Genomic DNA, 12,119 nt, shown 5'->3' with positions numbered 1-12,119 from the left:
GAATTCTCTCAGTTGCTACCTTTAATTCAACCTGCAATTTCAAATACTTACTATGGCTTCCATGAAACACACAGAATATAAGCAAATGATCAAAGAAAGAAAGTCACTGAGTTTCAGTAAGGACAAAACAGTCATCCACCTATGGAAAGGTGCATAATTCTTGTTTCTTTATACACTAAACCGAAGGTCAGTTGAGAGTATAAAGGAAAAAGACAGCGAGCTAAGTGTCTATAAATGGACAGAATAAAAGACCACAAAATAAGAAAAGGACAGAGACCCACAAAGATTAAGTAATATTTATCAGTGAGAGAACACACAGAATAAAGAAGTTGGAAGATTTAGGTTTTCCTTAAAGAAAGCATGAGAAGCTGATGGGGGAAAACCCTCTGCAGAGAAAGGATTAAAAATTAGAAATTAAGGTAGCTTGCTAACCAAGATGCTCTGGACTACACTGCCAATGTGTATTACAGAACTTACTTCCTCAGATTTTCTAAACAGAAGAGTCTCTGTCGCTGAACTTTAAAACAGCAAAACAATCTTTAACTCCTCCTCCCTTTTCCCCAAGTAAAGTTATTCACCAATTCCTATTGGGCCTTCCCCGAAACAATTTCTTACATTATAAAAATGCGACTTAAACGCACACATCCGTGTGACACACATATACAAAATTGTATTTATATTCTTTCCTTTCCATCTTCATCACTACTGTCCGAGTCCAAGCCTTTGTCACCACACAGCTAGGCCAAATCAAACAGTCAATTAATTGGATGTCCATTCCTTGTTTTGTTCCATCCTGTTATATACACACTGCTGCCCAATTCTCCTAAAATATTAAAGCACGGCTTTGATGATGTGTCATTTTGCACCCCCTAAAAAATCTTCTATGTTCTCCATTGTCTCCAAGGATAAATGCAACTTCAAAAAAATTCTTAGTGTTTGGCTAACTCTACTGTATCTTTGCAGGCTTGTCTGCCACTGGGGAATTCTACCCCAGCCCAACTGATTTGTTCTTAGCAAAATTTCTAATTTGAATATAATTCTAATTATACTCTATATCCAAATCCCCAAATTTATGACACAGAATGGAAGAGATACCTTCAACAGTGCCTTCTGAGAAAATGTTTTCATATTAAATGACTTAAAATCCTTAAAAAAATAAAAAGAGGAAATTAAAAAAAAACACTTAAGAATGTCACTAAAATTTTTGCTAACGGGAATTAATTGATCTAAGATGACCTAGAATGAGAGTTAAATCCCCAAACTATTTTTAACAGTCTTCCTCAAAAGACAATGGACATAATTGTGGGGGAGGGCAGGGGAGAGAAAATGTGTGCAGGCATATCTATGTAGAAAGGATACAAGAGAAACTGGTAACAGTAGTTGCCTTTACGGAGGGCACCCTGAGTGACGGTGACAGTATAAAAGACTTAACTTTGAACTCTCTGATTTTTTAACCCTTTGCCTCTGTAACTACTCAAAAAAATGTAAAAGATATATTTTATGTATAGAATACAGAGATACCTTCCACGGTGCCTTTTGAGAAAATGTTTTTTATATTAAATGACTTAAAATCCTTTTTTTAAAAAAAAGAGGAAATTTTGAAAAAACATTTAAGAATGGTACTAAATTTTTTGCTACAAAGCAAGAAAATTTCTCCAGCTTTTCCAAAGCAGACATCAGATAAAGTAAGCAATTTGCAGCAAAGTTCTAGCAGAGAAAGGGATAAAATAACATTTAAAACACAAAACATCTTCCTAAGCTTCTGTGCCCTATCTGGAAAATCGGGACAACTCTAGTTCAGGAAGAAGAACAAAGACATGTATCCAAAGGAGTCTGTAGAGGAGAGAGAACTCTTTCTCTTAAAACATGAGCAGGGGCTTCCCTGGTGGCACAGTGGTTGAGAGTCTGCCTGCCGATGCAGGGGACGCAGGTGCGTGCCCCGGTCCGGGAAGATCCCACATGCCGCGGAGCGGCTGGGCCCGTGAGCCGTGGCCGCTGAGCCTGTGTGTCTGGAGCCTGTGCTCTGCAACGGGAGAGGCCGCAACAGTGAGAGGCCCGCGTACCACAAAAAAAAAAAAAAACATGAGCAGTTCCTCCAAGTTCACATCCAAATTCCCTTGTCCATTTTCACTGCAGTCATTCTTTCACCTTTCCTCATTCTCCACCCTGATGATTCCTCACACTCTCAATGCTTTCTTCCCTATCACAATATAAATCTGTTTAAAATGCTTTATTTTGTTCAAGGTATCTTTCCTAGAAATAAGACATTCCACCTTTTTAGTCTTCACCAAAATCTTAGGAAATCCAATTAAGAACTCTGTAGCAAATGAGATTTCTGGCTATTCTGACCTCTGAGAAAGCTCTACCAGTCGCATTCGCAACCTGCTCGATTTTTCTCTGCAATTTAATAATAACGCATCAATTTGTTTTCATTTAAAAGCATTTTATTCAGCTTCTTGCTAAGACAGAAAGTCACTAGTGAATGTGAAGAAAAGCCTGCTGCATTATCCTTAATTGAAGAAGAATTCCTTGTGAAACAAGAAACTAGCCATGTAATAAATTAAGCCCTATTTATTACAGGGCTGTCACTCAGTAAACTGAGGGGAAAATGCTATTTCACACTGGCTTCCAGGGAAGCTTTTGGAGGCTCAGCTTTCAACTGTCTGTACTTTAAAATAAGGAGAGAATAAGAACAGACTAAAAATGAGTTGCCTTCCCATTGATCTCTTCCTTTCTCAATCATTATCTAAAAATTTACAGTAACATTTTAATTTTGACTTTTGCTCCCTTCCCAAGTTCACTCTGATGGAAATGCTAACGATCAGTTAAATGCTCAAGATGCAGAAAACGAGAGGAAAATAAGTGACATGTATAATTCATAGCCTAGATAATCCATCCTTGGATAAATAAGCGTTCGCTATATTTCTCTAATGTTCTTATTCCCTAGGAACCCAAAAGATTTCACATCATAAAAATCGCACTAATCAACGGAACATGAAAGGAGCCTGTTAATGTGTCTTTTGAGGGATTTCAGTGCTTTCCATTTCCAGATCCTGGGACAAGCCCAGTGAACACAGGAGGACTCTCGCTACCACCAATAGTGAATATAAAAGCGTTCCAAACCTCTCCAGACAACATTTTAGTTATCCTAACCCAATCGACTCCTTCCAGGATCAAGAGAGCTTCAGTCCCAAACTAAGAGCACATCTTAGACCCTCAGGGTCCTAGCTTTTCTTCTGCTCCACTCTCCTCACTATGACACATCTCCATATACCTAAGGGAAACTGTAACTATTATCTACCTTCATCTTTGCTCTTTTAGATCTAGAGCCTCCCAGAACTTTTTCTGCTTCAACTAGCATAACCCTCCCGCCACCAAGCACCAATTCTTCTCTGAGTCCTACACCAATTTCAGCCTTGCATAAGCAAAAAAGTCCGGGTGATAGTGGCCATAATTCCCCTGTGGTCCTGGTTATAACTTATACTGGCAACGTGGGAGCATTTATGAGTAGCCAAATGTGTATTTATGTGCAAGAGAAATGACGAATGACAAGCAGACACCAAGACATGATGACCTTTAAAAAAGTAGCCAGGATAGCTGCAGAAACAAAACGACCACGTTACTTCAATGCCTCCTATTTTCATCCATATTTTATTTATTGATACATCTTCTGTTCATTTTCCCTCTCCTTCCTGCTTCCAAAATGCTCTCCTTCAAAGGTTCTCTTGCCCTCCCTCTGCCTATCCCAGAATCTTTCATTATGCCCACTCAGTAAGATATGTTTAGATACCTAGGGTAATGATAATTTCTTATAGCCAAAATCGTTCACAATACTTGGCTATATGAACATCAGAATATAACACCATTTAATGGAAGAAAAATCTTTAAGCATGAGTCAACCAACCTGGGTCCCTGTCTCCACTCCATCACTTAATGGTCCCATAGCCCTAGACAACTCATTCAAGCCCTGGGATCCTCAGTTTCCTCAGCTATAAAATGCATAGGATAATATTTATCTTACCTAACTCAAACTATCAACTGATAGAAGGATTTTTTAAGTTTTTATAAACAGATAAACATAGAGTAATAATTACCAAAAGTAGATGGTCAGCCATGAGACCTAAATGTATGAGACTCATTCAAATAAAGCAATTAAAAGACTATATAATGGGCTTCCCTGATGGCGCAGTGGTTGGGAGTCCGCCTGCTGATGCAGGGGACAAGGGTTCGTGCCCCGGTCCGGGAAGATCCCACATGCCGTGGAGCGGCTGGGCCTGTGAGCCATGGCCGCTGAGCCTGCGCGTCCGGAGTCTGTGCTCCGCAACAGGAGAGGCCGCAACGGTGAGAGGCCCGAGTATCGCCAAAAAAAAAAAAAAAAAGACTATATAATGGGAAAACCTAGAAGGGTGCTGAAGACAAAAGCAACTCCAAACCCGTATAATCACTTACTACAATTAACACATTCAGCTCAAGTAAGGATAAAGGGACACCTCAGCCTTTGGGCCCATTCCACTTTCAGATCCCAAACTATAGCTAAAAACAGCCCAGTTGCCTGCCAACCGGCGAATGTCAGAGCATTCCTGTTTGGTAAAGAGTCCTATTCTAGAATAGTTTGGGAATGAATGCAGAAAGAGTTACTTTGGTAACTGCATTTGCACTGTGTTGGTGGAGGTCAGCACTGCAATTATACAGTAAAACTCTTCTCCTTTTATATTAGCAATGTCCACCCAAGTCAGCACACCTGCAGATTCTATTCTCTCTGCCAGACTGAAGATAAAGCAACCGTCTGCTTTTCAGACTACTGAAATTTAATACAGTACATATATACTCTATCAAATACACATATAAATACACACTAAGCTGCTAAATCCCTAGAGGAAAAGGAGCTAAAATATACTGAGCTCTACGTGTCAGGAAACAGAGATTTCATTTAATCCCCACAAACACCTTGCAATGTAGGTATTATTATTCCTATTTTTATAGATGAGAACACTGAAGCTCAGACAGATTAAATGACTTACCCAAGGTGACAAAGCTAGTAAGTAGCAGAATCAAGACTTGAACTTAGTTTTGCCTACCTCCAAAGCCTACACTGTTCCTGACTTTTTCTTCTCAGCAGTGTAACTAAGGCAACCTTCTTGGGTCTTCATTTCACCTTAATTCCTGATATGTACTTAAACGCGGGTCCTGATTTTGTATCTATAACTTCACGGAGGGACAGAGAAAAATTTTCCAGAAGATTTCTTCTTTGTCGTTTATTCACATACATTTACTTCATATTCCTGCACACATTATTTTTTTTAGGTTAAATCACTTCCAGTCAGCATTTCAGCAATTAATATATGTGAAGGGTGAAAGCTCCGTTTCCTTCTTTTAACACTTTAATAGCCATAGGTTTTGAGCAGGGTATAATTTTCTAAGCTGAGTCCTGCCATTTAAAGAGTGTTAGTGCTTAGTGCAATGCTTCACACACAGTAGGTGCAGAGGGAGAATATCTGTAAAGTTTTCTTTATTCTTCTAGTTAACTTGCTATATTTAAATCAAAAGACTTTACAGGAGTCCAATTCTAAGAATGAATTAGAATTCACATGAAAGAAATTTCGTGGAAATTTTTTTTACATGATTCAGAAAATAAAGGTAAACTGAGATATAATGATCTAGCTGTTAAGCCTCTCAATGACTAACTAGTGGACTGTGAACTTAAGAGTTTAAAAGGCTTGGTTTTAAAATACTTATTTTTTGTTCTTCTGAATAACTTTTGCAAGTGCTTCTTGCCCTCTCTACAGAAAAAAAAAAAAGACTGAAATAACCATAAACACAGACAACTGTTTTGCTAAGGATGACTTTTTTCCTGTCTTTTATATATTAAAATATTTCTGCAATAAGTATACTTTTTTTTTTTTTTTTTGCAGTACGCGGGCCTCTCACTGCTGTGGCCTCTCCCGTTGCGGAGCACAGGCTCCGGACGCGCAGGCTCAGCGGCCATGGCTCACGGGCCCAGCCGCTCCGCAGCACGTGGGATCCTCCCAGACCGGGGCACGAACCCGCGTCCGGACTCTCAACCACTGCGCCACCAGGGAAGCCCTACCTTATTTTTATAATTATGGAGACTGATCTGACTCTGAATAAACTGTATTTTTTAACACTTTCTATACAGTGTGGGGTTTTTTTGTTTGTTTTTTAACATCTTTATTGGAGTATGATTACTTTACAATGGTGTGTTCGTTTCTGCTGTATAACAAAGTGAATCAGCTATACATATACATATATCCCCATATCTCCTCCCTCTTGCGTCTGCCTCCCATCCTCCCTATCCCACCCCTCTAGGTGGTCACAAAGCACCGAGCTGATCTCCTTGTGCTGTGCGGCTGCTTCCCACTAGCTATCTATTTTACATTTGGTAGTGTATATAGGTCCATGCTACTCTCTCACTTCGTCCCAGCTTACCCCTCCCCTCCCCGTGTCCTCAAGTCCATTCTCTACGTCTGCGTTACAGCGTGGTTTTATTTTCCTTCTCAGATATAATCTGTAGGAATTAAGTATTCATTAATTCATGCATGTGCCTCCGGAACAACTTGTTACATAATATCAGCACATTAAAGATAATTACTTTTCTTTCCATTCAAGAATGCTTTTCTTGCTTTAGGTGGATATGTCTCTATCTTCGTATTCTTTTCAAGCAGGTGCACGTTTCTTGTGCAATCTCCATAGAACACTGAATGTCAATCTTTTCTTGGTAAGAAGCACAAGAATGACATTTGCCCCTGACACAGCCCCAATTTATATGTCTTTCAACTTTATGTATGTTACCTTTTCAATGACACAAAAGTACTTCAATCACAGTGGAACCCAAAAGGAACGAGCTGCTTTATCCCTGTGCTAGGTGAGAGATTCATACAAGCTGAATTTTATGGCTCCCTTCACTATTTTAGGATTTTAAAATACTTTTTTGACAAATTACTTTAGTGAAACAATGAATCACATACTGGCCTCTGCTGTGTTGAGTCCTTTTCCCAGCTCACTGTTCAAATCAACCCAAAGAAGATGCCCTTCTGATCCAGCTTAATTTAGCAAGCTATCTGATTACTTCTTGAGGAGGCCAAATTCCCATAACATTAATAGTTTCTTGCTACTTGAAATTATCAAAATGTGCTGAAATAATGCAGTCAGCAAAATGTCACTGTATGACTTACATATGGATCTGCTGCAGCCTGTAAAAACACTGTCTCCATGAGGGACAGCCAAAATGAAGAGTTATGTGGGAGTAATAAAATATGGTAACTAGGCCTGCAACTTCAAGTATAAACCCAGCTGCGCATGCACATGCGCGCGCACACACACACACATCTACAGGAAAGCCTGCTGATAATAAAAGCAGGAAAAACCCAAAGCACGTCCAGCACGAGTGCACTCTACGGCAGGACTGTCAGGGAACTGTCCTTTCAGCACCACGGCCAGAAACCCTGGCGCAAACCTCAACACCGGCAACCAAAGCTGGGCAAGTTGGGCCCTGCGAAAAATTTGTTAAAGCCCCTACAAAGAAAGCAAAATCAACTGTATGATTGTTTGTTTGTAAGTATGCTATATTCCATTTCATAATCTTTTATTAATTTAAAATAAAATCCTTCAAATATTTTGATAAAAGTTGACAAAACCCCAAATGAAAACGGAAGCCTCTCCAACTGAACCCAAGAAACCAGTAACTGACCAGCACTGTCAAGAACTGTGTTGTAGTACCCACCAGCAGCCCTACTAAGAAACAACATATTTACACATACCCTGAATCAGATGTCCATAGAACACAGAACACGCTTGGAGCCCTCTCCAGGGAGAGCCTCAATTTCTAGGACAGACAATGTTTGCTGAGTACCAAGCCATCACTACTACCCGCTTCCAAGCAATCCAATTCTCTTTCAGGGAGAACTGAAGCCTTGTGGATCATGAGCTCCAAAGAAAAAATGCTGCAGTATTTCAAGAACCAGGTTACAGGTAACGTGTTACAAAGCTTTCAGCATTTTAAGTCTGATTCCCCTGAGATTTCTACCAGGATGGTGGTACCAGGTGGTAATGTTATCCAGCCATTTGCATTACACATCAAAAAAAAAAAACCAATTTTTTTTTTTGAGGAAAGAAAAAGAAGTCCCCTAACCACCATTATCTTCTAATACACGTGGAGAAAAGAGAAGTACAGAAAGATTGTGAAACAGTGAAAACCTACCTACCACACCCGAAATCTCCCTTGGAAAGCTAAAACATCCCACAGCCCTAGCACACCACTACCTTTCTAAAGGCTCTCCAGGTTCAAACTCGAGAAAACGGTTATAAAAAGCACTCTCCCCCTTTGCCCCCAGAGCCGTCACCCACACTTCCTGCTTCCATCCCGGCTTCTCCGGTGCCCATTGTGCGTGCATTAAAAGCAATTTTCCCTGTTTGGTAGAGCTTGCTCCATGCTAATTATTTCTCCCTCCCCCTGAATTAGCCAGATGCAATGCAAAGTTTCTTCTACCCCTTTCCCTCCCCCAAAACAGATGCCATCCTTTTATTATGAATACCGACGCTGAACCTTGGCATCTTGGAATCTCCGGATATAAAATGTATTCCCCCATGTTTCAAAAACTGCAGTGTAAGTGAGGAAGAGGGCACAGGGTGGGGTAGTTGGAAGGAAGGCATGGATTGTAGAATCATATTTATCAGGCTGTAAAATTATTCCCACTTCATCCCACCTCGAAACTGGGGCCCTTGAAGGGGTCTGAAAGCCGTGGCTAAGCCCCCCCGAAAGTTAGCTGCCAAGTCTCCACCGGTGGTTGCTGCCGGCAAGGAGGGGATGGAGCTGAGCTCTCAGGAAAAATGCAGAGGCTTTGCGGTCCCCCAAGTACCAAGTGAGAACTAGAGAGGAGGGGTCCAAGCCTGTGGAGCTGGGCAGTCCTGCAAGCCCAAAGCTAGCAGAAGCCCAGGGTGCTGCTGCCGGTGGTAAGGTGGGGGAGGGAAGCAGAGAGGAGGAGAGGAGCAAGCTCTGCATCGGGTGGCGTAGGGGTGGGGGCGGGGGAAGGGGATGTTCTGAAAGTGATGTACTCCCTAATGCAGGAATCCTAGCCTGCCAAGGAAGGTCCCGGGGGCCCCCAACAACCCCCGAGTACCCTGTCGGGAGGGGGACGGATGCATCCGAGTAAAGGACAGGGGAGTCCTGGCTGCCCTAAGAACCCACGAGCCCCAGGCTTCTGCAGTTGGTAACAATCTGAAGCCGGATGGGGGAGAAGGATGCAGTAAGACATGGGGGAGGGGGTAGAGCTAAGGAGCTGCCTAGAAGATCCGGACGGCGCTGCCCTTCCAGTGCAACCGGGCGAGGGGCCCCGACTCTGCCCCGGCTCTGAGAGATGGGGAGGAGAGGGTGCTGCCCTACGGAAGGGGCGCCGAGGGCACGCCAGTGTCCCCCAGTGCAGCCAAGAGCGGAGGAGAGAGAGGGTGTATGGGGGTGGGGGCCGGTGGTCCTCAGTTCTCCTCAGGGATCCCCAGTAAACACGGTAGAAGGAAGCAAGACTTCCAAACACCTGTCCAAAACAGGGAGGGCACAAACCCCTCTCCACTGCCCCTGGAGCCCCGCCGCGCACTCTGCGGCAAAGCCCCTGGCTGGAGGTGGGCGAGCCCCGCTCCAGGGTCCCGAGGCGAGAAGGGGAAGCCGGCGGGCGAGGAGCGGCGCCGGGGCGGGGGCTATGGGGCTACTTACGGCAGCGGCGGCAAGGGAGGCAGCGGCGGCCCTAACGCGGGGCCCGGGAGGCGCGGCCGGACTGCGGAGGTGCGGAGGATGCTGCGGGCGGGACTGCGGTCGGCGCCATCTTGGAGCGCTCCCCGCGCCCGCCCCCCGCGCCGCCGAAGTCCTTGCATAATTGATGACTCGCGCCCGCCGCGCGCCGCCGCGCGCGCCCCCCGCCCCCGGGCCCCCCGCCCCCGGGCCCCCCGCCCACCGTGTCCCCGCGCCGACCCCCGGAGCGCGCCCCCTGCCCCCGCTCGCGCACGCCGCCCCCGCCCGCCTGCCTGCCTGCCTGCGCCCAGCAGCCCACCTACCTCTGCAGGGCGCGCCCGCCCGCTCGCTGGCTGTCAGGCCGGCGTCCCCGCGCCGCCCGGACCGGATCCGGGGCGAGGGAGCAGGGCGCCGGCAGGGGGCGCCGCGCCGGAGCGCCTCGCGAGCGTCCCCGGGCCCGCCTCCCCGACGCCCCCGCCGAGCCGCGCGGGAGGGGCACCCGGGCCGAGCGCCGGGACGCGGCCGCTGAACGCTGGCGGGCTGTCAGCCAGCACGCGGGCGTTGAAACCCGAAAGGTGCTTTGTGGACTCGAGGGCCCCGTGACCCTTGGAAATGCCAAGTCTCACCTTTCTCCTGAACGACAGTCGCAGAAGGAAATGCCTCGTAACAGTGCAGTGCTCAGTTGTTAGAATCTCTGACATCTAAAAACACCAGGAACTCAATTTACCCGAGCTTTGGCTGCCTGAGAAAAAAACGCAGAAGTCTATGAGCAGCAGCTGGAGCCTTGTGATTCAGTGGACGCGGCTCCGGTGTGAGGAGGAGGGAGAAATCCCTTCCCCCAGGCCTGAAACTGTAACGGTCACCTTAATCCTTTTGAATCTCAGTTTGTCCATCTGTAAAGTAGGCACGATCATTTGAACTGCTTACTCTACACTCTTACGAGGATCTAGACAATGAATGTGAGAATTCTTAGCACTTTATTGTGCTTCTCACACATATTTCTTTTTACCGCAAGTTCACAGTTAAGAGTGAAAGAGTATGGGCAGGCCGCCGCCACTTACTGAGTACCCTTGGACGCGAACAACTCTGAGCTTCATTGTTCTCATCTGTAAAAGGGAACAATCATAGGACTGACCTGATAGGTTTGTTGTGAGAATTAAAGAGGAGAATGCATTTCACACCCTGAGAACACGATCTGGCATACATAGTGTGCCCACTACATACATTTTTAAATAGCTTTATTGAGGTATATTTGACATAGGATAAACTATGCATGTTTAGAGTGAACAGTTTTGACACATGTATGCATGCATGAAACTATCACAACCATCAAGGTAATGAACATACCCGTCACCTCCAAAAGTTTTCCCAGGCCCCTGTGTAATCCCTCTGTGCATCACTCTCCCACACTCACTGCCTCTCCAAGCAACCACAATCTTCTTGCTATTACTGTACAATAGTTTGCATTTTCCAGAATTTCAAACAAACGGTATCATACAGTATGTACTTTCTTTGTAGGGCCTCTTCTGCTCAGTTTAATTATTTTGAAATTATTCAGTTGTCTATCAATAGTTCTTTCCCTTTTGTTGCTGAGTACTATTCATTATAGAGGTATACCACAATTTGCTTATCTAGTCACCTGGTGATGACATTTAGGTTATATCCAGTTTTTGCCCATTATAAATAAAGCTGTTACGAGTATTTGTGTGCAAGTCCTTGTGTGGACATATGCTTTTATTTCTCTTGGGTATAAATGTCTAAGAATGGAATGACTGAGTCCTACTGTAGATGTATATTTAACATATTAAGAAAGGGCCAAACTGCTTTTCAAAGTGGTTGTGTCATTGTACATTCTTACTAGCAGTATACGAGAGTTTCAGTTGCTCCACATCCTTGACAACACTAGGTATGGTCAGTCTTCTTCATTTTAGCCATTCCAACAGGTAAGAAGTGTTATTATGGTTTTGACTGGCATTTCCCTAATGACTAAAGATACTGAGCATCTTTTCGTGGGCTTATTTGTCATCAGTATATGCTCTTGGGTGACGTGTCTGTTCAAGTATTTTGCCTATTTTTTAAGTTGGGTTGTTTGTTTCTTATTAATGAGTTTTGAGAGGTGTTTATATATTCCAGATACAAGTCTTTTATGAGATACGCGATTTGTACATATCGTCTCCCAGTGTGGGTGTACCTTTTTATTCTCTTAAAGTCTTTCAAAGAGCAGAAATTCTTAATTTTTATGAAGTCTGGTTTATTACTTTCTCCTCTTCTATGGATCATGCTTTTGGAGTAATATATAAGTTCTTTTTTTTTGACATTGATATCTAGTGTTCCTGCACTACCTGATTACCCTTGCACCTTTGTCAAAAATCAATTAATC

General features: G+C 44.0%; 1 protein-coding gene across 8 annotated transcripts in view; it reads right to left on the bottom strand.

Annotated features, from left to right (window-relative positions):
- SCN8A (sodium voltage-gated channel alpha subunit 8) overlaps positions 1–10,493 on the bottom strand; it is a 177,812-nt gene extending 167,319 nt beyond the window's left edge. For 6 of the 8 annotated variants that reach the window (XM_067696587.1, XM_067696591.1, XM_067696589.1 and 3 more), the window contains exon 1: positions 9,725–9,864. The gene's annotated coding sequence lies outside the window, so the exon portion shown is untranslated. Of the gene's footprint in view, positions 1–9,724; positions 9,865–10,062; positions 10,144–10,365 lie in introns of those variants that run through there. The other 2 variants (XM_067696586.1, XM_067696584.1) reach the window with 2 other exon arrangements.
- Positions 10,494–12,119: the final 1,626 nt, after the last annotated feature.

Source organism: Pseudorca crassidens, chromosome 11 (assembly GCF_039906515.1).
Source record: "Pseudorca crassidens isolate mPseCra1 chromosome 11, mPseCra1.hap1, whole genome shotgun sequence".
In the NCBI taxonomy this organism is placed as follows: Eukaryota; Metazoa; Chordata; class Mammalia; order Artiodactyla; family Delphinidae; genus Pseudorca; species Pseudorca crassidens.
The sequence above is the reverse complement of the archived record's forward strand: the minus strand, read 5'-3'. Positions and strand labels throughout refer to the sequence as shown.